This window comes from Bombyx mandarina, chromosome 17, assembly GCF_030267445.1.
Source record: "Bombyx mandarina strain Sakado chromosome 17, ASM3026744v2".
NCBI classification, from domain to species: domain Eukaryota; kingdom Metazoa; phylum Arthropoda; class Insecta; order Lepidoptera; family Bombycidae; genus Bombyx; species Bombyx mandarina.
In genome coordinates this window covers 9,727,289-9,753,217 of record NC_143223.1, presented here as the reverse complement: position 1 = coordinate 9,753,217, position 25,929 = coordinate 9,727,289, and positions in this window count along the sequence as shown.

The window sequence follows — 25,929 nt, the reverse complement described above, 5'->3', positions numbered from 1 at the left end:
TAGTTTAGTTAAAAAATAAAGTGATCATGAAAAGTTTCAAAAGTCCCTGGACATGATGAACGGTTGGGAGCATGCAATTTTCAAACTGTGATAATAAATTATGTCCTGATTCTTCTTCCTCTATTAGACACTAGCTGCAATTGGAAGTAATAAAATAATTTATAGTTGATAGGTTTTTTGCAGAATTCCAAATAAAGAAAATACAAATCCAAATAAAGAAATTCCAAAATTACGTATATAAATAAAGAATTTCGCGTGAACGGAAACAATAGCAAGATAGGTAAACCTAAAAGTGAAGTATTTTTTATTGCTTAGATGGGTGGACGAGCTCACAGCCTAGCTGGAGTTAAGTGGTTACTGGAGCCCATAGGCATCTACAACGTAAATGCGCCACCCACCTTGAGATATAAGTTCTAAAGTCTCAGTATAGTTACAACGGCTGCCCCACCCTTCAAACGCATTACTGCTTCCGTAGCCTACCGTACCATACCGTAGGTACCTACTCGCAAGAGGTCCTACCACCAGTAAAAAGTATACAAATATATAGGCATAATTTAATTGGCTGTTTTCAATGTCAATAGTAGTCAATAGTACCTACTTAGATTTCAGTACGAAACCTTTGTTGGGCTTTGGACAACATTGTGGTGCTACCCATAACGTTCATATTTCATAACCGAATATACGGACGGCGTTTCGTGTAGAAGACAGAAATTGGGCCGGTTTCCGTCTCTGTTTTGTGTTGTGTTTATTACGCAGCTGGAAATTAGTTCGCTTTGCGAGTACACTGGGCATTTCTGAGTTTGCGGTGCGTTAGTATCACAATATCATGTTACAATTTATACAAATATTATATAAGCCTTAATTGTACTGCTGGTTTTGTGAAGGAACAATTCTGTTGGATTGAAACTTTTTGATGTTGTTAAAAGCAATGAATATTCAATTTAGTTTATTTGTTGAGAGCTATTTTGGCGGTAGGGGTATTATTACCGTAGCTTCAACACGTGAAGGATAGATAATTCGATGATTCGGAATTTGCGAATCTCTAATCCGAAGTAGCGTTCACCCTTTTTAGGTACATCCTCTGTTACTTAAAACAGCCTCCAGTAACTATTTAACACATGTTGAGGTGTTTGTTTCAATTACAGTCTAAAAAGCTTTACTACCGATCGCTTAATTTTCCGGACATGACATGACACTCGGAAAATTAATGGATGCAGATCAGAATAGGAGTTAATGAGTGGGCTAAGAGATAACCCACTTTAGCCAAAGATAGACTTTAAAAAGCAAAATATACAGTCGAATCTAAAGAGGATATTTATTTTGAAAAAAAAAAAAAAAAAACTTAAAACACTTCAAGTTTCGGAAAAGGAAACAGGAAAATACGAAATGTCGATTTCAACTTATTTACATAGGTACTTTGAGTTGGAACTGCAGTTGTTTCTGTCGTAGTCTGCGTGTGGAAATTTGGCAAAGTAGACAGAAATTGTATCCTCAAAACTTTCCTTACATTTATTGCTACTCGTTTACTGGTAAGTTAGGACACAGGGCACTACGAATAATAATGCAATAAAAAACTATTCTACATGCCCATGGTAGGATGTGTTGTGTGCGCGCACAGGTTTGTGTCACAATCGTGCCGTACTGTGCGTGGGAAAGTCGTAAGATATAATTGACCTCATTGTCTTCAGATTTCTGATCGCCTGCACTGATTAGGTGCAATATAAAGAAAATTAGTAACAATTCGATGTCGCTGGAATCAAAAACCCACTGGACATAACTGCCATCTTCATTGGCGGTAAATCTTGTATTTTCGGATAAATGACCAGAATTATTACCATGTCAGGTGCTAAAAGCGCAAACCAATTCTCGAATTGGTTAAAATGAAACCTTCAACGACTGTGTAAGGAAATCGTAAATGGACTGTAACACCATAGCTGTTACGGGCCACTTAACCCCTGAAACCGCAAACCGGCGAAACGTAAACAGTTCCCAAACAATAATATACTTAATCCTTATACTTACGGATTTTCATTGACGCTACAAAAAAAAAAGCACGTGCTTTCTCTTTTTTCTCTTCTTTTTTTTTTTTTTTTTTTTTTTTTTATTGCTTAGATGGGTGGACGAGCTCACAGCCCACCTGGTGTTAAGTGGTTACTGGAGCCCATAGACATCTACAATGTGAATGCGCCACCCACCTTGAGATATAAGTTCTAAGGTCTCAGTTATAGTTACAACGGCTACCCCACCCTTCAAACCGAAACGCATTACTGCTTCACGGCAGAAATAGGCGGGGTGGTGGTACCTACCCGTGCGGACTCACAAGAGGTCCTACCACCAGTGAAAAGGATCTTCAGGATAAGACGACATGATATTATTATACTAGTGATGATGAATAACCATAGTTTTTTTTTTTTTTTTCCCTACCTATGCTGATAGCCTTGAGAGGCTATTTCAGCTTCGCCCTAACGTTTGTAGGTGAGCTCGCGGGGCTCAACCGGAGAGTTGCTAACACTGACCCTAGCAAGAGCAGTGCTTCGCAGAATCTACCACCGGATCGGAAACGCGACCCACTGAGAAGATCCGGCGAGAAACTCAGTGGGCTGTGTCTATGGGTTAGTTCGCTCGTCGAGCCCTTCGTCGCAAGCGACGGGTTCGACGAGGACGGTGACCGGTGCTTGTGGTGCCTAAAAGCACCGTTAATGGATCAGGAGGATCCGTAATGACGTGCTTTGGGCGACGTCGACGGTTTACCATTCGGTCTACTGGGTCGGGTATGTAATTTCCAGCGGCTACGATGAGAGGGTTCTCATGTCGTGCCGCCTTCTCAAAATGGCGCAGCGATGCCGACTGTAGATACTTACTAAAAGAGTCGAGCTCCAGGTCGTCGTGGAGATCCACATTCCTAAGGAACCAAGGCGCTCCGACGGCTATCCTGCAGAATCGTGATTGAATAACCTGAAGGGATTTCAAGTGGGTGCGGGCTGCGTGAGCGAACACTACGCTTGCATATGTCATGACGGGGCGTATACAAGTTTTGTAGAGAGTTACCTTATTACGGAGGGACAGTTTGCTTCGACTACAAAGCATTGGATAGAGTCGTCCTAGAATAAACGCGGCGCGGTCGCGTACCGTTTTTATATGGGGACGGAATGTCATCCCTCTGTCGAGGGTGACGCCTAGATATTTGACCTTCGAGACCCACGGTATGGGCTGGCCAAAGAGAGTGATGGGACTAACGGCGGAGGTGTTTGCGCGCCTACTACGGAGTGGGATGCTCGAAGTGATGTTCGGAGGGCGACCCCTTTTGAAGAGCACCGCTGTGCTTTTCGTGGGGTTGATGTCTATTCGCCACTTCCGGAATCACTGTCCCATGGTGGCTACTGCGATCTGGAGTCGCCGATGAAGCAGCGACATCTTCCTACACGAGTAGTAGATAGCCGTGTCATCGGCGAAGAGCGCTAGATGGGTCTCCGGAGACCGGGGTATATCATTGATATACAAACTAAATAATAACGGGGAGAGCGCGGAGCCTTGCGGGACTCCGGCAGTCAGTTGACGGGGACGAGAACGAGTTCCCTCTATTCGATATCGAAACGAACGGTTCGACAAGAAGTCTCGTATGATGAGCATCTGTCTGTCTGTCTGGCACTCCCATGTTATACAGTTTGTAAATTAAACCGTTGTGCCAGACTTTGTCGAACGCCTTCGCGATGTCGAAGAAGAGGGCGCCGGTCGGGATTTGTTTACACCTATTTAGTCCTATCAGAATGTGCTCCGTGAGGCGGTGCACTTGTTGTACGCACGAGTGTTTAGAGCGGAATCCGAACTGTTCGTCTATGAGAATTTTGTTCGCGGTAACAAAATCCCAGAGGCGTTTCCTAAGGAGACGTTCGTAAATTTTTCCTATCGTCAGGAGGGGACTAATCGGACGGTAACTAGAAGTTTCGTTTGTCGGTTTGCCCGGCTTATGTATACCGATAACGTCCGCTTCTTTCCACACCACGGGAAAGATGCAGTGCGTCATAGCGGCATTTAAAATTGTAGTCAACATTGCTATCAGTTGGACTGGCAAGAGTTTTAGCGCGCGGTTGCGGATGCCGTCGGAGCCGGGTGCCTTCCTAGGTTGGAGGTTGTGGATCGCGTCTCTAACTTCGTCAGTGGTAATGGGGGGTAACGCGTCCGAGGGCGGCAGGGAAGCTCTGCGCTCGACCTCCCTGTCAACTAACTCGGTGTGTTCGGGGTCCGTGTGTTGAGTGCTGGTGGTGCACTGCTCTTGCAGTGCATCGGCCAGCAGCTCAGCCTTGTCATCGTCATCGAATGCCGGTGGTTGGCCTGAAGGGCGTACGAGGGGAGGCATAGTAGCGGTAGTTTCGGATTTGAGAGTCCTAGCTAGTCGCCAGTATGCTTGGTTGGAGGGCGCGAGTTGTTCTAAATAACTATGCCAATTATCGTTACGCGCGTCGCTTAAGCGGGAGTGGACTTCGCGTTGTAGACGACGCATCCGAATCCGGTTTGAATGCGTGGGAAGACGATCGTAGGCCCGGATTGCCGCGTTCCTAACTCTTAAGAGATTCCTAAGATCGGGGGACAGTCTGATGCGGTGGAAGCTGTCCTCCACATCGACTTCTTTTGAAGATCTAATGATCGCGGAAGAGATGTGATCGGTAATGATGTTTATGGATTCGACGGTGTCCTCGGGGGATAGATTCGAATCCGGGCGGTAAGGGAGGATTGGCGGAGCGGCTTCAGCTAGGCACGTGCCCAGCTTATTCCAATCCACCATGGTCCTCGTAACAGTGACTGGGTTGTGAGGGCGACCGAGCTGCATAACGACAGGTCGGTGGTCTGAGTCGAGCTCTGACAGTGCTTCGATGGAGCGCAAGCGCAGAGTTACGTTCCTAAGCAATGCCAGGTCTATAGTGCTCGGACGGAGCGCGATGTTATACGGATAACATGTTGGAGTTGGGGGACCGATTACTTCAAAGGTGAGGTCGTCTATAAACGCGTCGAGACGCCTACCGTTAACGTTTGTACGATGGCAGTTCCACCTAGTGTGGTGGCAATTTAAATCGCCTGCCAGGATGACAGAGTCTCCCATGCCGGACAGTGACTCGATGTCACTGCTCAGAAGGGGCTTGTCCGGGGGGAGATAAACGGATGCGATGACGATCGGCTGGTGTCCCGTCAGCGAGATACGGCACACTGACGCCTCGATATGTGAGAGCGAGGGAGTATCGAGAGGGACAACGTGCAGGGCCCGCCTATAGTAAATGGTAGTCCCGCCTTTGGAGGCGGTGAGTCTGTCATTCCTAACCATGACGTAATTCGCGACTTTCGGGTCACGACGCGAGGGCTTCAGGCAGGTCTCCTGCACTAACAAGATATCTACAAGATTGTCGCGGAGAAATTCGAAGATTTGATCGCGTTGCCGCGCGAGTCCGTTAGCATTGTAGAATGCTAACGTAAGGGAATACGGTTTTTCTCTACCTTTTTGCGCCATTGATTACCGGTAAAGATTTTATAACGTACGCGACACGGACTCGTAAACGTCCATGTGATCGAAAGCGGCCGCGAGCCGCTGTTCGGGGGTTACCGACCTACGGATAGCGTCTGCGAATGATCGCAGACGGTCGAAGTTCACCGCGGTGACGAAGTCGCGCACGAGCGCGAAGTCGTTGACGGCAGAGGGTTGCGGGGGACGGAACGCGGGCGCGGGGCGAGGTGCGAGCAGGGGCTGGGGCGCGGGGCGTGTCTCGAGCGGGGGCGGGGGTGCGGTTTCCGTTCCCGCCTTCGTATACGGCAGCGGCTTTTTCCACGCCGAGACCGTAGGAACTGCAGCCGGCACGAAGGCGGGTTTCGGCACTGAAGGTGCCGAAGTCTTTGGGCCGACGGTTCGCGGAGCTGGGTGGGTTGGACGTTTTCGCGGAGCCCTAGGACATCCACGGTAGTTCGCGGGGTGCCCTTGCTTAAGGCATAGGACACAGCTTGGAGGTTCGGTCGCGGTTTCCCTATCTCTAACGCAATCTAACGTAGCGTGATCGCCGAGGCACTTCACGCAGCGGGGACGCGCGTGGCAATTACGCGCTGAGTGGCCATAGAGTTGGCACCTGTAGCACTGCCCGGGAGTGCCACGTTTATGGGGGGCTTCGATAGAGACCCCGGATAGGCCGCAAACTGTCGAGAGGCATGAGATTTTCTTTTTTGCCTCCGGGGTTGGCTCCAACGCGACGAGAATCATATTATAGGGCTGCTTGCCCCGCCCGCTGTGCATCCGGTGCACACTAACATTCGGGAGGGCCTGAGCGGTCAGATCCTCCTTTACGTAGTCAATGTCTAGTTCCTTCGGGACTCCGCGTATTACTACGCGGAGCTCGCGGTCCTCCTGAAGAGCATAGGTGTGGAAACCTATGTTCTCCTTTCGGAGGTATGCTGAGAGGGCCCTATGGTCGCCCGGCGTTGCGACCTTGATCTGAATCCCATGCGCGATGTTACGCGCATGGGTGTAGTTAATTTTATTTGCCTGAAGGGCCTGGGATACTCGATTCCACGCTGTCTTCTCTTGAAGTATCAGCGGGGGCGGGGCAGCTACTTTAGGAGCGGGCGCGGGCTTGGGACGCGGCGGTGGGGTTACGCGGCGCGCGGAGTCCGACTCCGGTGTGACTACAACCTTCGGTCGAGAGGCGGACGCGGATTTCGTCTGTTTTGTCGAGGAGCTCCGGGACTCCACGACGCGTGTACGTTTCTTACCGCGGGTAACCGTTTGGAAACCATCCGAGGTTCCGGGCTGAGGGCTGGGCGCGGATTCAAAGTCCATCTCCGATTCGGTATCGGAGCCTGAACTATTAGAGAAAGAGCTATTAGAGACGATCGAGGTCGCGACGGACGAGACGAGCGATGACGCGAAGGACGCGGGCGCGGGGGGGGAGGGATTGCCACGGGCGGCCCTATATTCTAAATACTCGGCCCTAATTGACGGGTACCTATCCCGGAGGAACCCGACAATATCCCTAACATCTTCTTGCTCCATTCTTCGGTCTTCTTGCCCGGGGGGGGCGGCCCCGGGACTTTTGTTGAACTCGCCGAAAGGCGAGGCCCCGAATAGGATTTGTAACCCCCCTGTGCTGCAGGACAGCAAGGAGCAGGGGGGGGGAATGCCTATGCCGTGAAAACGGCAATCGGCGGGGAAAAGGAAAGGAACCCGCTCGGGCTGTATAATGCTACAGCAGGCAGAATCGCGAGCGGGGGTCTAGTCTTGAAAAAGACTGTTGTTTTGGGAAGGGTTAGGAAATCGCTAGCCTGTGAGTGCCACAGGAAGCCTGATCGTAGCGATTGGTTTTGCCTTGAAAAAGGCAGTTGGTAAAGGGTGGGTTCGCGGTTACAACACTTTAGCGCACAAAAATGGACTCCGAGACGCAGATCACAAGCAACCAACGGATCGGAACGTCCGCACTACCGAATTGTAAGCACGATGTATTCACGGTCACTACACTGTCGAGCACAGCTGTGAGTTCAGAGACGCAGCTCGCAAGCGGGCCACGGATCGGAAAGCACGTCCGCGCACGACCGAGTCGTGAGCGAGAATGTTGTAACCTTAGAATACCTAGTCTTGCCATAAATACTAAAACAAAGGAAATAAAAAATTCTATTGCAAATAACATTTATTACTTTTAAAGTGTATTAGTTTAAAACATAAATATAAAACAAAAATAAAGTATAAAAAGCTTATTCGAAGTGGTCTCCATTGGCTGCAATACAGTCCTTTAAACGTTGAGGCCAGTTATCAATAGAAGCACGCACTCTTTCCATGGGAAAAATTTTCACTGCCAATCCTACGGATTGTTTTAGGGACTCCAAATTATCATGGCATTTAGAGCAAGCCGTACTCTCTAAAACTGACCATAAATCATAATCCAGCGGATTAAGATCTGGACTAGACGACGGCCAGTCTTCAGCTCTGATGAAGTCCGAAACGTTCGTTTCCAACCAAGACTGCGTAGACAGAGCTTTATGACCTGGCGCCAAGTCTTGCTGGAAGGACCATTCTTGATTATTGAACATCGTGTTGTTAAGAGGCTTCACTACCTTCTCAAGAATGGTATCTTGATACACTTATGCCGATGTTTTGATACCTTTTTCACAAAAGTATGGCTTGGTTACTCCTTCATAGCTAATACTCCACCAAACTATCATTGAAGTCGGATATTGCCCACGTTGCACTCTGTCGACTAATTGGGAAACTTCTTTAGAGCTTAGAGCATAAATTGCTTAATTATCAAAATTTTCTCATCCGTAAACAAAAATTTTCTATGACCTCCCTTTGCGTACCGCTTCAGTAGTTGTTTCGATTTTACCACCCTATTCTCTTTTAAATTATCAGTTAAGAAATGACCAGTACGTCTTTTATAGGCTACAAGTGATCTTTTAAAATACGCGACATGGTTATAGGTGCTATTTTCATCTCCCGAGATAGTCTTTTGCTTTCGGACAGGATTTCTTCGAATTCTTTCCCTTGCTGCTTTGACCACCTTTTTCGTACGATCACTACGTGGACGGCCAGATCTTTTTCTGTTACAAACAGAGGAGGTCTCATTGCACCTATTAATAGCCCGGTACACACACATTTTACTAATACCAAGCGTATGGAGAGTTTTAAATATTGGATTTGGCTCCATACCTACTTTGTGTAATTCGGTTCTCTTTATCATCAAGCGATTCGGTTCTCTTTATCACCCCACTCCATTTTAATATCGCAAAATATTGTACAATGTATTGGCGCCAAAATGAGAAAACTCAATGAGCAATCATATAAAAATGACAGATTCCAAATTCAAATGTAATATTTTGTTTATTTTTAATTGTAACAGTATTTATGGCCAGACTAAGTATACAGCCACAGTTGCAAAGCAAATGTGTTATTTATGCTTATTTTAAATTACAATAGACAAGTTTTAGTTGTAAACGAGCTGGTGGTCTGACTGATTGCTATAGCGATGAAATCGTTATGAATACTTATTAAAATTTAATTTTTTTGACTGTGAAATTTAAATTAATAGATTAATTTAACTATTGACTTGTGATATGCGTTAATTTAGATTGCTAGAATATTCTTAAATTTGAAAGAATTATACTTTTTTTAATCTTCAACAGTCAAACTTAGTACAAAATACCTATAATTATAATATGTACTCGTCCGCTTTGCTGGGCATAAAATTAACATTATTTCTCACCCCCACAAAGATTCTCATCAATACCCCCGCAACTGGTGTAGGGAGTCCAAAACTAATATAAATATTAGCCTATCCATTAAGCACATGTATCTTCTACATGGATACCAAGTTTCAAGTCAATCGGAGGCATGGTTCAGTAGCTATAACGGAACATCCGTAAAAACCAATGTAGATTAAGTATCCTTAGCATAAATACTGAAGTACATGTAACTTTTAGGACGTTTATTTTGCTCATCTAAGCGATTTTAAAAAGCCAAAAACCACTAAAAATAAAGAGCTCCTTTCTTACAGAAATAGTAAAGCTTCCACAGTGCTGCAGACGTTTTCGTATGCACACAGAGTGCTGCGCTCAATCAGTTTTCAAAGAAACGCAAAGGAGACGCTGAAGCCGGTTAGATCAAAGACGGTGCCCGCGACTCGTTACGCCACCTGTATACAGTCGCAGCGAGGTAGTACTACTTATTCCAATTTCGCAAAATGCACTAGGCGAGTCGCTTGTAAAAATAAAATTATCATTTTACATTGTCTTCCTCGGTCAAAGTCGAATAAAATTATGTGTTGTGAAAGTTTTTGTGTTCCCCGCGAAATGATCTTGTCTATTTAAAAAAAAAAAGTCTTATTTTATGTCCATTTATTAATCTTTCGGAGCAATTATACATATCACTAAACTGTAGGTGGAATGTATTTCCTTAATGAACATTTATTGACGGTTAATGAAAAGCGCTTATGGTGTGCACAAATTCAAATAAAGTGAAAATATCAAGCTTGCTATATGTCGGTTGCTAAATAAACAGTGGAATTAATATGAATAGCGAATAAACATTACAATTTTTCTATGTTGTTTTTGGAACAAAGTTTTGGAACCAAATTCCTTATGGGACGATGCGGAGGGGTACACTAACCGGGAAAAAACGTCCGTAACGTAAGATTTTTATTAGTAATGCACACAGTGTACGACTTAGCTTTGTAATAACGTACAAATTAGTAATGTACACAGTGTACGACTTAACTTTAATGTACAAAAAATAACATATTTTTTTATCATTCATTGATCACGATCTCAGAGCGTTCGTTTGCGCAATACACTAACTCTTATGCAAACAACCGTGAATGTAGTGTACCATAATAAGTTCGCACGTTACCGAATGACCGTGGGTTGTTGCGAAACTTCCAGTTTTATTTTCTTTAAACTTCGAGTAGAACTTAAAATTAATATTTTTATAATAAGGAACTTCGTTCCTATCCGGTGTCCCACGACACCACACATATTTTTTTTACATTTCAGGTAATGTAAAATTGCGGTCTGGTGGGATTCATCGTTCTGGCCCTTAGCCTGGCTGAGCCCATGATCGCCCACTCGTTTTGGCGGTGCCGAAAGGGTCTTCCAGAAATTCCTCTTAAGCTATGATATTTAATATTGTGGTCTATGTCGAACGTATTCGCTATATTTTGGATTTACATAAAATTTAACTTATTAAAAGTATATTAAAATGATTTTTTCACTTTCAGGGTAGTCGCTTATCCCTATTTGAAGTCGTCGTGGCTTAAAGGATGAAGACGTCCGGTTCATTCGTGTTGAGCGATGCACCAGTGCGGCGTTCGTATCCCAGGCGGGTACCAATTTTTGTAATGAAATACGTACTCAACAAATGTTTACGATTGACTTCCGCTGCGAAGGAATAACATCGTGTAATAAAAATGAAGCCCGCAAAATTATAATTTGCATAATTACTGGTGGTAGGACCTCTTGTGAGTCTGCGCGGGTAGGTACCACCACCCTACCTATTTCTGCCGTGAAGTAGTAATGCGTTTCGGTTTGAAGGGTGAGGTAGCCGTCGTGACTATACTGAGACCTTAGAACTGATATCTCAAGGTGGGTGGCGCATTTACGTCGTAGATATCTATGGGCTCCAGTAACCAGTTAATACCAGGTAAGCGATAAATAAAAAAATCAGCTTCGGTAGCGGTACCTTTATACCTTGTGTGAGTGTGTGTATAAGCGAAAGCGGTATATTACTGGAAAGCTTATAGATTCTATTTATGTTAGATGTTGACCAGGCATTAAGAGAAGCAAGCATTACTTCAAAGTAATGCCAATTGAGTGAACGTGTGTACTTTGAGTTCGCAGTTGCGAGATTTTTAAAATATTGATGCTTGATTTTAGTGCAGAAATGTTCGGATGCCTTTTGGTCTTTGCTTTTAAAGAAATTTGTTTTCGAAGACGTTGGACGGAAGTGATGTTTGTTGGTGTAGGAAGAGGTTATTAATAGTTTCAACTTTATATTTAAGAACTCTAATTTTAAATACTGGTTGCGCCAGCGTCATAACAGATTTGTAGATAGATGTTTTTATAATAATATGGCAGCTATGACACTTTTCCCTTCCCCTTCCTCACCCATCCCCCGCGCCCTGGATTGGCTAGTACGAGCGACGCGGGCACACAGAAAAGAAAAAAGAAGAAAAATATGGCGGTTACCTAGCGCGCGCTCCGCATTACAAAAATCAGTTATTTTGTGATTTAATTATTGAGATGGCCTAAGACTTTATTCTTATACAACATTAGTGTCAGTGTATCACAGTGTCGTGCAAGATTGAAGATACACCAACTGGCTTCAAGCACTTCTAGCAGCCGTGATTCGGACGATTCCATCGTCTCCAGGTACGGCGTTTTCCTTCACAATTTCCCTCGGGTTGTGTTCCTTTGTTTCTTCCCGCCACGGCCCGAGAAAGTGTCATAGTTAAACAACGCAAATACAGTCCACACTCATATTTGTATTAGATGACCGTTACAATTTTGGTCTACCAACCGCATAGCGCAACCAAATACTGATTTGAATAATGACTCTAATTGGTCTGTTTTATATGACACAAAAAAAATAAGGTGAGTTACTTTATTAAATAAAAACAAAAATACTATGTGTGTTTACAAATTGTTGTTTTTGTAATTAGAGATTTTTACGTTACTGTTGGAACAATGTACCTATCGGGGCAGCTCCAGCATTAAGTATATGTATAAGGCTATAATAACTGACATAATGAAACTTCGAGTCTGGAACTCTTTATATACTTATCTTTGCATTTAGTTACATCCGCTAGCGTTACGAACGAGCAAAATTCCTTTGTGAGATAATTATGTTCTCGCAAAATCTTGTTCAAATTCCAACGAAACGCAATTCTGATTCTAAAATATTGTAGTCATATTTTATTTATCTGGATCCACAAGTTTGATAAAAAAAATACGACGTTTTAGCAGCCTGTTCTAAATTGTAATTTGTATATTAAAAAATATTTTTAATTCATATTACCGCATAGATATCACCACGAATATCAGAATCTGTTCTTCAACTTACATATCGGCGAGGTTCATTAATCCATATGATTATTTAAATGAGCATATTATTATGTATTTAAAAAAAACAATGAAAGTCTTCAAAATATTTCAATCTGAATGTTTTATTAAAAAAATCTAGTATCTGTGGAAAATTAAGAGGTAAAATAGTTTTATTTTTGTAGAAAAAAGTTATTTTCTTTCCGCCTGTTATTCCGCTTTGGAATGAATTCCTTCTTTGTTATTTCATTAATGTGATATGCTCTTCGCCACAAAAGGCTCAAGGGTAGAAGCTTAGCTACTTATGATGAGGTGGGCCATCTGTTCATATATTTGACAGCGGGAAAATCGTTTGATTTTCAGTAATTTCTAATTTATAGAGGTTGAAAATGTATGATCAGTGGCAATAACTACTGATTCAATTTCTTGGCAATTACTGTTTACTGTATTTATTAGTATAATATTTCAGGTTATTATGAGAAGCAAATTAAGCAATGACGTCATGCATCTGCTTACGTTATAAATATATTCATATTCCAAAAATATTTTATTTCAAAATTAAAATTAAAATTCTTATGTAGGTATATTATTTTCGTACTGAAAATTGTCTTGAAGATTCAAGTCCACTGTATAAGTTTTTGTAAAATTGTTTATTTTTATTTATTCTTTTCAGTATGTTATTGCTGTGAACTAGAGCTTACGGCAAGAGCTGTGATTTTTGAACTAAAAATAGGAGTAGAGATCCCGGTAACCGTACTCGTCGAACTCGGCAAATAGTTCGACGTGCAACCTAACCTAAGCATCAGCCCGTTGAGTTTCTCGCCGGATCTTCTCAGCGGGTCGCGATTCCGATCCGGTAGTAGATTCATTCGCGAAGCAGCTACTCTTGAGTTGTTAGGTCTCTGTTGGAGGCGCTCGGGTAGCTGTTAGCAAATCCCGCCCCTTCTGGCTGAACCCTCCCAATCACGATGTTCGACCAGCCCATACCGTGGGCCCCGAAGGTCAAATATTTAGGCGTCACCCTCGACAGTAGGATGACATTCCGCCCCCACATCAAGACGGTACGCGACCGTGCCGCCTTCATTCTAGGACGTCTCTACCCGATGATATGTAGGCGAAGTAAAATGTCCCTTAGAAATAAGGTGACACTCTACAAAACTTGCATACGCCCCGTCATGACCTATGCAAGTGTAGTGTTCGCTCACGCGGCCCGCACTCACTTAAAGTCATTCCAAATTATTCAATCCCGTTTTTGCAGGATAGCCGTCGGAGCCCCGTGGTTCGTCAGGAACGTCGACCTCCATGACGACCTGGACTTAGAGTCCACCAGTAAGTATATGCAGTCGGCGTCGATGCGCCACTTCGATAAAGCGGCACGACACGAGAACCCTCTCATCGTGGCCGCCGGTAACTACATTCCCGATCCTGCGGACAGAATGGAAAGCAGTCGACGTCGCCCAAAACACGTCATCTCGGATCCTCCCGATCCACTAACGGTGCTTCTAGGTACTTCAAGCACCGGTCACCGTTCTCGTCGAACCCGTCGCTTGCGACGAAGGGCTCGACGAGTAAATTAACTCTCAGACACAGCCCACTGAGTTTCTCGCCGGATCTTCTCAGTGGGTCGCGTTTCCGATCCGGTGGTAGATTCTGCGAAGCACGACTCTTGCTAGGATTCGTGTTAGCAACGTCATCAGGTTTGAGCCCCGTGAGCTCACCTACAAAAGTTAGGGTTACGCTGATATATCCTCTCAAGGCTCTCAGCTTAGGTAGGAAAAAAAAAAAAAAAAAAAAAAAACTGAACCCTTGCTCGCCCACCTGTCCTTGTGAAACTGGAAAGGCCTCAGGGCCACCAGTAAGCCTCAATCATAAAAAAAAATAAAAAAGTATCGTTAACACTAAAAGCGAGGATATAATAACCCTAGGCCCGCTCAGGATGTTTACAAACCCATCTTCCGTCTCCAAGACATTATTAAAGATATTATTACATTTCTGAAGCAAAGTCTCGCACTCGGATCCGTTTTAGGAAAAATGACGAAATATCAGAAGCGGTAGTACCGTGTTTTTATGCCTCAACCTTCGTTCGTGGGATTGTGTTTCTAAAGAAGAGCTCTTTAGAAACACAATCCCAAAATAGACAATATTAACAGCAAAATTACACGCCGCGTCGCTTTCCTATAGGAATTCCCGAAAAAGATACAATGAACGCGAATAGCGAGAACCACGAAAGGCAATTTATACGCAATACGAATTCGTATAAAGTGTCCGTATTCTATTTGAGCTCACAGGATATTCGGAACATTATAAAGTCGGTATGCGGAATCTTATGACTTATGACAGATATCCAATATTCTTCGGGGCGAGCGGACCGAGTGCAGCGGAACACTCATAGAACACAAATCAACTGAGGGGAAAAATGAAGGAAAAGAGCCAAGACAAAGCGGCTGCTCGATCGACAAGAATTTCAATGTGAAATATGCGTTATTTTGTATGAAAAATGTATTCGGGTTTTAACGCAATAACTCCGTGAACGATGGTTCGCGTTCCGATACGTACTCTGTGTACCGGTAAGTCTTCAGAGAATGGAATGCTTGCATTATACATTTTTCCTTCGAAGCTTCTAGAGTAAATTTGATCTCAGATAATTCATTTTATGTTTAGGTTCTCTTTTTATGATTTGAATTATTAGGTAAAATTTGGTTTCCAATTGTAAAACAATAAATAAATAAATATTTACTAACAATCACGCCACGTTATCTGGTCCCGTGATAAGTTCGTAAAGAACTTGTGTTACAGGTACCAGATAACGGAAATAAATGTAAGATTTTTATTATACACATACATATATTTAATATACATCCATAACCTTGGAAAAGACATTTATGTTTATCATATAAATACAAGGGAAGACCCTTGGCGGGATTCGAACCCGCGACCCCCTTGTGTAGTGACCATGTCACTTACCACTACACCAGACGGCCGTTAAACAATATGTTGAAGGATTATCAGGGTGGCGGCGATAATTAGACACGAAGATAATAAGTTCTCTTTAATGCACGTTGCGACGGGTAGAGTACAAAAAGGGGTTGAAATATGCTAACCGCCGGTATTTATACAATCCGTTTTGACCTACTTTAATACAATACAATCCGTTTTGACCTACTTTAATACAAACTTAATAGGTAATATTAAATATTGTTTATCTTAATTATTCTGTTGATTATTTACGTACAATTATTACTTATTACTTAATAATATCAAGTTATATAATTTTATAACATTAAAGGTTTATTACGCCGTGGCGCCGGAAGCTGTCAAGCGGAAGGCGCCATAAAATATAAGTATAAAGAAATATGAATCAACTATTTTCTTGATTACAAAATTACTATTTATAAAACAAAAATAAGTTCTATATATTACCTAATCATTAGGATGTACCTGAACTAGTTTGTAAATAATGGCTCACATATTAAGTATGTGAGGCCGGAAGTGTTACTTGATAACAAAAATAATAATATAATTGTACAACTTAAATAACAAAAGGGCTTATTGCGCCGGTATGAATCAATTATTCACTTGATTATAAAATCACTAATTATATTATAAAACAATAATTAAATAATGGTTCACATATTATGTGAGGCCGGAAGTGTTACTCGATAACAAATATTATTCTCAGATAGGTACTACTCATAATTTGATGACGTTTTGATATTTTGATTTTTCCTTCCGAAACTTTATTTTTATTATGAAATTTTATTCTAGTAAAATACTGTGCTACAAAGCTGATAATTTAATGTCAATCTGTCTAAGCTTAAAATATGGCAAGCACAAGAAAACAGTCATGTTTGAAAGGAGCAAAATCGGTCTACCAGGATAATCACTGGATAGCAGCCCACGTGCGCCTGCTAGAACCACGCGCCTGGCGGTGCCTAAAGTGCTTCAGCACTGGGCACTGCCTCGCCAGGTGCGTAAGTGCGGTTGACCGCAGCGGACTGTGTTTCCGCTGTGGTCAGCCTGGATACAAGGCGGCCGTGTGCTCGGCTGCGCCGCATTGCTTATTGTGTGCGGCGGCCGGACGCAGGGCTGACCACAGGACCGGGGGCAAGGCATGCCCCCCAGCCGGCAAAAACGCAATCAGAAATCAGAAAGAAGCTGTCGGCCGGGGGAGCACCGGCCGGCACTTTGGCCCACGCTGAGGCGTTCGCGCCCGATAGCGGGGACAATGGAGTAAGGGAGGGGGCGATGGATGTGGTCCAGTCTTAATGGATCACACCTATCGCTTCCTCCAAGGAAACTTGAACCACTCCGCCGGGGCTCAGGACATGCTGCTCCAGACTATGGCGGAGTGGTCAAGTGACGTGGCTGTGGTCGCCGAGCCGTACTTCGTTCCCCTAGCAGACGACTGCTGGTTTGGGGACGTTGATGGCTTGGCGGCCATACATATAAGAAGATCCGCGATGATTCCCCCCCTGGCGATGGTGACCAGGGGTCCCGGGATCGTCGCGGTACAATTAGAAAATACCGTCGTGATCGGGGTGTACTTCTCTCCGAATCGGCCTACCGTCGAGTTCGAGCGGTTCCTGGACGGGCTAGAGGTGATCGCTCGTCACCTCTCTCCCCGTTCCGTGATACTGGCGGGGGACTTCAATGCGAAGTCTGTCGCTTGGGGTTCCCCATCTACGGACGCTCGTGGTAGGCTGTTGGAGGAGTGGGCGGTCGCGGCCGATCTCTGTATCGTTAACAGGGGCTCAGTCGCGACATGCGTGCGGTGGACAGGAGAGTCTATTGTGGACTTGACGTTCGCGAGCTCGTCCGTCGCACAGCGCATCCTCGGCTGGGGCGTGGTGGTGGGGGCGGAATCGTTGTCAGATCACCGGTATATCCGGTTCGATCTTTCCGCTCCCACGCCAACACCGGCCGCAGGCGCTCGCGGGGTTAACCCCCGCGGAGTGCATCCCGGTCATTCCCTAGGTGGGCATTGAAGCTCCTGAAGAAGGAGCTCCTGGTGGAGGCCTCTATGGTGGCGGCGTGGACGCCCACGCGCCCACACCCTTTCGACGTGGAGGCCGAGGCCGAATGGTTCCGCGGCGCGATGCACCGCATATGCGATGCCTCAATGCCCCGGGTCGGCTCTCGGCATTGCGGACGGCGGCAGTCTCCCTGGTGGTCGCCTGAAATTGCGAGACTGCGCGCGGTCTCCATTCGGGCGAGCCGCCAATGCGCTAGACACCGCCGTCGCCGCCACCTGCGGCGCGACGACCCCGTCGCGTTTGCGGAGGAGGAAACCCGGCTGCACGGCGAATATCGCGCTGCGAAGGACGCCCTGCGGCTGGCCATCAGGCGGGCCAAGGAGCAGAACATGGAGAGACTCTTGGAGGCGCTCGAAGCGGATCCATGGGGGAGCCCGTACAGGTTGGTGCGCGGCAAGCTGCGCCCGTGGGCCCCCCTATGACTGAGCGAATCCAGCCTCAACAGCTGCGGGACATCGTTTCGGCGTTGTTCCCGCAGGAGCGGGAGGGTTTTGTTCCCCCCGCTATGGGTGAGCCGTCGGACGCCATCGACGGTGAAGCCCCTGCTGAGGTGCCCCGTATTACTGGGGCAGAGCTCCGTGTGGCGGTTGTAAGGATGACTGCAAAGGACATGGCCCCCGGCCCGGACGGAGTCCATGGCCGGGTGCTGGCCTTGGCCCTCGATGCCCTAGGGGACCGGCTCCTGGAGCTATTTAATAGTTGCCTGGAGTCGGGACGGTTCCCGTTGCTCTGGCGGACGGGCAGACTTGTGTTGTTGCGGAAGGAGGGGCGCCCGGTGGATACAGCCGCCGGGTATCGTCCTATCGTACTGCTGGACGAGGCGGGAAAATTGCTGGAGCGTATTCTGGCTGCCCGCATCGTTCAGCACCTGGTCGGGGTTGGACCTGACCTGTCGGCGGAGCAGTTCGGCTTCCGGGAGGGCCGTTCGACCGTGGATGCAATACTTCGGGTGCGGGCCCTCTCGGACGAGGCTGTCTCACGGGGTGGGGTGGCGCTGGCGGTGTCTCTTGACATCGCCAACGCATTTAACACCCTGCCCTGGTCCGTGATAGGGGGGGCACTGGAGAGGCATGGAGTGCCCCTCTACCTCCGCCGGCTGGTTGGCTCCTATTTGGAGGCCAGGTCGGTCGAATGTACCGGGTACGGTGGGACCCTTCACCGTTTTCCGGTCGTGCGGGGTGTTCCGCAGGGGTCGGTTCTCGGACCCCTCTTGTGGAACATCGGGTACGACTGGGTGCTGAGGGGTGCCCTCCTCCCGGGCCTCCGCGTTATTTGTTACGCGGACGACACGTTGGTCGTGGCCCGGGGGGATGATTATAGAGAGTCTGCCCGTCTCGCCACAGCGGGGGTGGCCCTCGTTGTCGGGAGGATAAGGAGACTGGGCCTCGACGTGGCGCTCAGTAAATCCGAGGCCTTGTGGTTTCACGGGCCACGGAGAGCGCCACCTGTCGACGCCCACATCGTGGTTGGAGGCGTCCGAATAGGGGTCGGGGTGCAGTTGAGGTACCTCGGCCTCGTGTTGGACAGCCGGTGGGCTTTTCGTGCTCACTTTGCGGAGCTGGTCCCCCGATTGATGAGGACAGCCGGTTCTTTGAGCCGACTGCTCCCGAATATCGGGGGGCCGGATCAGGCTGTGCGCCGCCTCTACGCAGGGGTGGTGCGATCGATGGCCCTGTACGGTGCGCCTGTATGGGCTGAGCCACGCAACCGGGCCGCTATGGCTCGGTTCCTGCGCCGGCCGCAGCGCACCGTTGCTATCAGGGTCATCCGTGGATATCGCACCGTCTCCTTCGAGGTGGCGTGTGTGTTGGCGGGGACGCCGCCATGGGAGCTGGAGGCGGAGTCGCTCGCTGCCGACTATCGGTGGCGCAGCGAGCTTCGTGCTCTGGGCGTGGTGCGGCCCTCCAAAAGTGAGCTGCGGGCGCGGAAGGCCCATTCTCGGCGGTCCGTGCTCGAATCGTGGTCGAGGCGGTTGGCCAACCCCACGTGGGGTCTACGGACCGTTGAGGCGGTTTACCCAGTCTTTGATGACTGGGTGAATCGTGGCCGAGGACGCCTCACCTTCCGTCTGGTGCAGGTGCTGACTGGGCACGGATGCTTCGGAAAGTATCTGCACCGGATAGGAGCTGAGCCGACGACGAGGTGCCACCATTGTGGACACGACCTGGACACGGCGGAGCATACGCTCGCTGTCTGCCCCGCTTGGGAGGTGCAGCGCCGTGTCCTGGTCGCAAAGATAGGACCGGACTTGTCGCTGCCTGGCGTCGTGGCGTCGATGCTTGGCGGTGACGAGTCCTGGAAGGCTATGCTCGACTTCTGCGAGTGCACCATCTCGCAGAAGGAGGCGGCGGGGCGAGTGAGGCAAAGCTCTCCTCATTACGCAGAAACCCGCCGCCGCCGAGCAGGGGGTCGGGACCGGGGTCTCGTCCGTAACCCGGCCCCCTAAGAGCTTCGGGCTCCACCCGTTTTGTGCGGGGAGGAGCTTAGGCGTGGGGCGGCGTGGTAGGTCGCGTTCCCCCGACCGCTCCGGGGGAAGGTGTAGCGCGGCGCTATCAATCGGGCTCTTGGCCCGTCGACCGAGGGAACCGGCGGTCATGTTGCTGGCGGCCGCCGGTCCGGCGTCTGGGGGACGGCGGGATGGATGTAATGTGCTCTGCGTAAACCCTGTCCCGCCGTCTCAATAACTCCGACTGGGTTCCCACCCGGTCCGGGGTAGGGCGCCGGCTGTGAGCGGCAGGAGTTTTTAGTGAGGTTCGACTCCCACATACCCCACCTGCCGTGCGGGTGGGGATCCGGCGATTTTCTCCTGTGGAAAAAAAAAAAAAAAAAAAAAAACCAGGATAATCAGGTTACTAAAAAAAAATCAAATTGTTATTACAATGGTAAAATCGTTAGGTTATGTATGTTTTAAAATTTTATTGCATTAGATGGGGTTAGAGAAGTTCAAAGCCATATCATCTTAAGTGGTTGCAATAGCCTAAATACATCATTATCGTGATTTGTGGCATCCGCTTTATTTGACATCAATCTTAAATTGTGCTTAAAGTATTGTCCTCTACTTTAAAAGCAAATTTTTGACTACTTTGCGGCAAAACTATAAGCGTTGTTAGTTAAAACAAAAAAAACCTTTACAATGCAATAAAACGTATATATATATGTACATTTGTAAATAATTAATAACATTCAGTTTCGTACCTAAATAGTTCACGGATTCCCACTATAATCATTTTATAAAGCTTGTGGCAGACCAAACAATTAACGTATCAGCGTTCGTTGCCAGTTTGGGAGAGTGACAGTGATACGGGTTTAAAAGGGAAGCTGCGTATATAGATTCTGTCTATCTATCGAAGTTAAATTTAATGCGACTGTTTCAATAGTAAAAATATGTTACATATCGTCTTCTCGCATTAAAACTGTAATAATCTCAAAACTTACTAATTTTACAGGAGAGTGTTTTAAAGGTTTAATATATGATATTTTGAATATTAATCATCTTTGTAACATTTATTTTTTATTTTTTACCAATTACATTATCTGTCTTTTAAAGTAAGATAAAATTATGTATTAATTTTGTTAATAGTAGTCAAAACATAAGTAAACAAAAAAAAAAGCTAAAACTAAACTACGCTATTTTGACAGTATTTATGAGTAAAATACTGGTGATACCAAATGTTTACGCGTATTAACTCAATTTCGAATATTTTTGGAAATTGTACACTTTTAATGCGAAAAGGCGATATGTTAAACTATTAGAAGACATGGGTATGAAACTTCGGCAGTTTAGGGGAATCATGTACTCCCACTTGTCTCTTTCCCAGCTATTTTCTCGTGTATATTCTCGTATTTTCAATATTAAGTACTGATTGTTCGTGTAGTGAGCCAATTAGAATCTCTGTCCTATCTCATTGTCATGAGACGATTATATCACAGCCTGAAGGATGGGATAGTTAATATTAATACACGGTCATGACGTCACATAGCAACCAAACCTTTTTGAAAAACGAACGCTTACCTCAATTCGAAATGAAGTTCACGACTCTTTTATTTCCGGGGATGAACTGTGAAAGAAATTTGAACTTTATATTTCAAGGTGAGCGGATAAATTGACCTATTCCGACACACGTGTCCCAGTAACTGCTTAACACGTGGATCGTGGGATTGTCACCTATGTAAAGTAAAAAAAATTGAAAACAATCCAAAATTAGTTTAACTTAAAAAATGTTTACCGGAAAATATTGTTTTTATCGTTATTTTATATAATAATATAAATATAATAATATAAAATATAAATAAAATTTATTTTATATAATGCTAACAACATATATGTGAGTATCATGTAAAAGTTATTCGTTACAAAACATTAATATTATTAGAATGATATTATAATACAATGTTACGGAAACCAACAGGAAGATTATGGTCAAATGTAATTTTGAAAAAATGTCGTATAAATGCCAGATTCAACTTATAAAGTTTTGATTTTATTATGAGTGGTGAGTATATTGTTTTTGGGGTAAGCGAAGAAGTCAATCTCATCAACCAAATCATATTTTTATATTGCTTTAGAAAGTATCATAATTTACTTCTCAATACACGAGAATGCTCTTCAAGTTGTCACAATACACCAATGAATAACAATAATACTAAATTCAGCACTAATATAATAGCTTTATGTATTAATCCACCAATTGGTCATTATAACAGCCAGGTGTTTCCTAATTGGACAGTAATTGGGAAACATCTATACGACACATTATATATATCCTTGCATCAATTAGATATTGTGATTCAAACTACCTGTTAATTTAATTTACATATTATAATTTATTACATTTCGGGCGTTATGTTTTAAAGTTCAATTGATTGTTTATCTAAAGTAATTTATATTCGAAATAACCGATATCAAATATGGATTTATAAGGCTTTTTTTTTATTGCCCTTGTAGGCAGACGAGCATACCGCCCACCTGATGGTGAGTGGTTACCGTCGCCCATGGACTTCAGCAATGCCAGAGGTAGAGCCAAGCTGCTGCCTACCGCTTAATACTCTCTACAAGCCTCGTTTGAAGAAGGACATGTCATAGCGCTACAATTCTTATAAACACTTTCTACGAACTAACTATTTTTTTTTTTTTTTTTTTCCTACCTATGCTGATAGCCTTGGGAGGCTATTTCAGCTTCACCCTAACGTTTGTAGGTGAGCTCGCGGGGCTCAACCGGAGAGTTGCTAACACTGACCCTAGCAAGAGCAGTGCTTCGCAGAATCTACCACCGGATCGGAAACGCGACCCACTGAGAAGATCCGGCGAGAAACTCAGTGGGCTGTGTCTATGGGTTAGTTCGCTCGTCGAGCCCTTCGTCGCAAGCGACGGGTTCGACGAGGACGGTGACCGGTGCTTGTGGTGCCTAAGAGCACCGTTAATGGATCAGGAGGATCCGTAATGACGTGCTTTGGGCGACGTCGACGGTTTACCATTCGGTCTACTGGGTCGGGTATGTAATTTCCAGCGGCTACGATGAGAGGGTTCTCATGTCGTGCCGCCTTCTCAAAATGGCGCAGCGATGCCGACTGTAGATACTTACTAAATGAGTCGAGCTCCAGGTCATCGTGGAGATCCACATTCCTAAGGAACCATGGCGCTCCGACGGCTATCCTGCAGAATTTTGATTGAATAACCTGAAGGGATTTCAAGTGGGTGCGGGCTGCGTGAGCGAACACTACGCTTGCATACGTCATGACGGGGCGTATACAAGTTTTGTAGAGAGTTACCTTATTGCGGAGGGACAGTTTGCTTCGACTACAAAGCATTGGATAGAGTCGTCCTAGAATAAACGCGGCGCGGTCGCGTACCGTTTTTATATGGGGACGGAATGTCATCCCTCTGTCGAGGGTGACGCCTAGATATTTGACCTTCGAGACCCACGGTATGGGCTGGCCAAAGAGAGTGATGGGACTAACGGCGGAGGTGTTTGCGCGCCTACTACGGAGTGGGATGCTCGAAGTGATGTTCAGAGGGCGACCCCTTTTGAAGAGCACCGCTGCGCTTTTCGTGGGGTTGATGTCAATTCGCCACTTCCGGAACCACTGTCCCATGGTGGCTACTGCGATCTGGAGTCGCCGATGAAGCAGCGACATCTTCCTACACGAGTAGTAGATAGCCGTGTCATCGGCGAAGAGCGCTAGATGGGTCTCCGGAGACCGGGGTATATCATTGATATACAAACTAAATAATAACGGGGAGAGCGCGGAGCCTTGCGGGACTCCGGCAGTCAGTTGACGGGGACGAGAACGAGTTCCCTCTACTCGATATCGAAACGAACGGTTCGACAAGAAGTCTCGTATGATGAGCACGAGTCTGTCTGGCACTCCCATGTTGTACAGTTTGTAAATTAAACCGTTGTGCCAGACTTTGTCGAACGCCTTCGCGATGTCGAAGAAGAGGGCGCCGGTCGGGATTTGTTTACGCCTATTTAGTCCTATCAGGATGTGCTCCGTGAGGCGGTGCACTTGTTGTACGCACGAGTGTTTAGAGCGGAATCCGAACTGTTCGTCTATGAGAATTTTGTTCGCGGTAACAAAATCCCAGAGGCGTTTCCTAAGGAGCCGTTCGTAAATTTTTCCTATCGTCGGGAGGAGACTAATCGGACGGTAACTAGATGTTTCGTTTGTCGGTTTGCCCGGCTTATGTATACCGATAACGTCCGCTTCTTTCCACACCGCGGGAAAGATGCAGTGCGTCATAGCGGCATTTAAAATTGTAACCAACATTGCTATCAGTTGGACTGGCAAGAGTTTTAGCGCGCGGTTGCGGATGCCGTCGGAGCCGGATGCCTTCCTAGGTTGGAGATTGTGGATCGCGTCTCTAACTTCGTCAGTGGTAATGGGGGGTAACGCGTCAGAGGGCGGCAGGGAAGCTCTGCGCTCGACCTCCCTGTCGACTAACTCGGTGTGTTCGGGGTCCGCGTGTTGAGTGCTGGTGGTGCACTGCTCTTGCAGTGCATCGGCCAGCAGCTCAGCCTTGTCATCGTCATCGAATGCCGGTGGTTGGCCTGAAGGGCGTACGAGGGGAGGCATAGTAGCGGTAGTTTCGGATTTGAGAGTCCTAGCTAGTCGCCAGTATGCTTGGTGGGCGGGCGCGAGTTGTTCTAAATAACTATGCCAATTATCGTTACGCGCGTCGCTTAGGCGGGAGTGGACTTCGCGTTGTAGACGACGCATCCGAATCCGGTTTGAATGCGTGGGAAGCCGATCGTAGGCCCGGATTGCCGCGTTCCTAACTCTTAAGAGATTCCTAAGTTCGGAGGATAGTCTGATGCGGTGGAAGCTGTCCTCCACATCGACTTCTTTTGAAGATCTAATGATCGCGGAAGAGATGTGATCGGTAATGATGTTTATGGATTCGACGGTGTCCTCGGGGGATAGATTCGAATCCGGGCCGTAAGGGAGGATTGGCGGAGCGGCTTCGGCTAGGCACGTGCCCAGCTTATTCCAATCCACCATGGTCCTCGTAACAGTGACTGGGTTGTGAGGGCGACCGAGCTGCATAAGAACAGGTCGGTGGTCTGAGTCGAGCTCTTTTTTTTTTTTTTTTTTTTATTGCTTAGCTGTGTGGACGAGCTCACAGCCCGCCTGATGTTAAGTGGTTACTGGAGCCCATAGACATCTACAACGTAAATGCGCCACACACCTTGAGATATAGTTCTAAGGTCTCAGTATAGTCACAACGGCTGCCCCACCCTTCAAACCGAAACGCATTACTGCTTCACGGCAGAAATAGGCGGGGCGGTGGTACCTACCCGTGCGGACTCACAAGAGGTCCTACCACCAGTAATTACGCAAATTATAATTTTGCGGGTTTCATTTTTATTACACGATGTTATTCCTTCACCGTGGAAGTCAATCGTGAACATTTGTTGAGTACGTATTTCATTAGAAAAATTGGTACCCGCCTGCGGGATTCGAACACCGGTGCATCGCTTCAACACGAATGCACCGGACGTCTTATCCGTTAGGCCACGACGACACGACGAAGCTCTGACAGTGCTTCGATGGAACGTAAGCGCAGAGTTACGTTCCTAAGCAATGCCAGGTCTATAGTGCTCGGACGGAGCGCGATGTTATACGGATAACATGTTGGAGTTGGGGGACCGACTACTTCAAAAGTGAGGTCGTCTATAAACGCGTCGAGACGCCTACCGTTAACGTTCGTACGATGGCAGTTCCACCTAGTGTGGTGGCAATTTAAATCGCCTGCCAGGATGACGGAGTCTCCCATGCCGAACAGTGACTCGATGTCACTGCTCAGGAGGGGCTTGTCCGGGGGGAGATAAACGGATGCGAT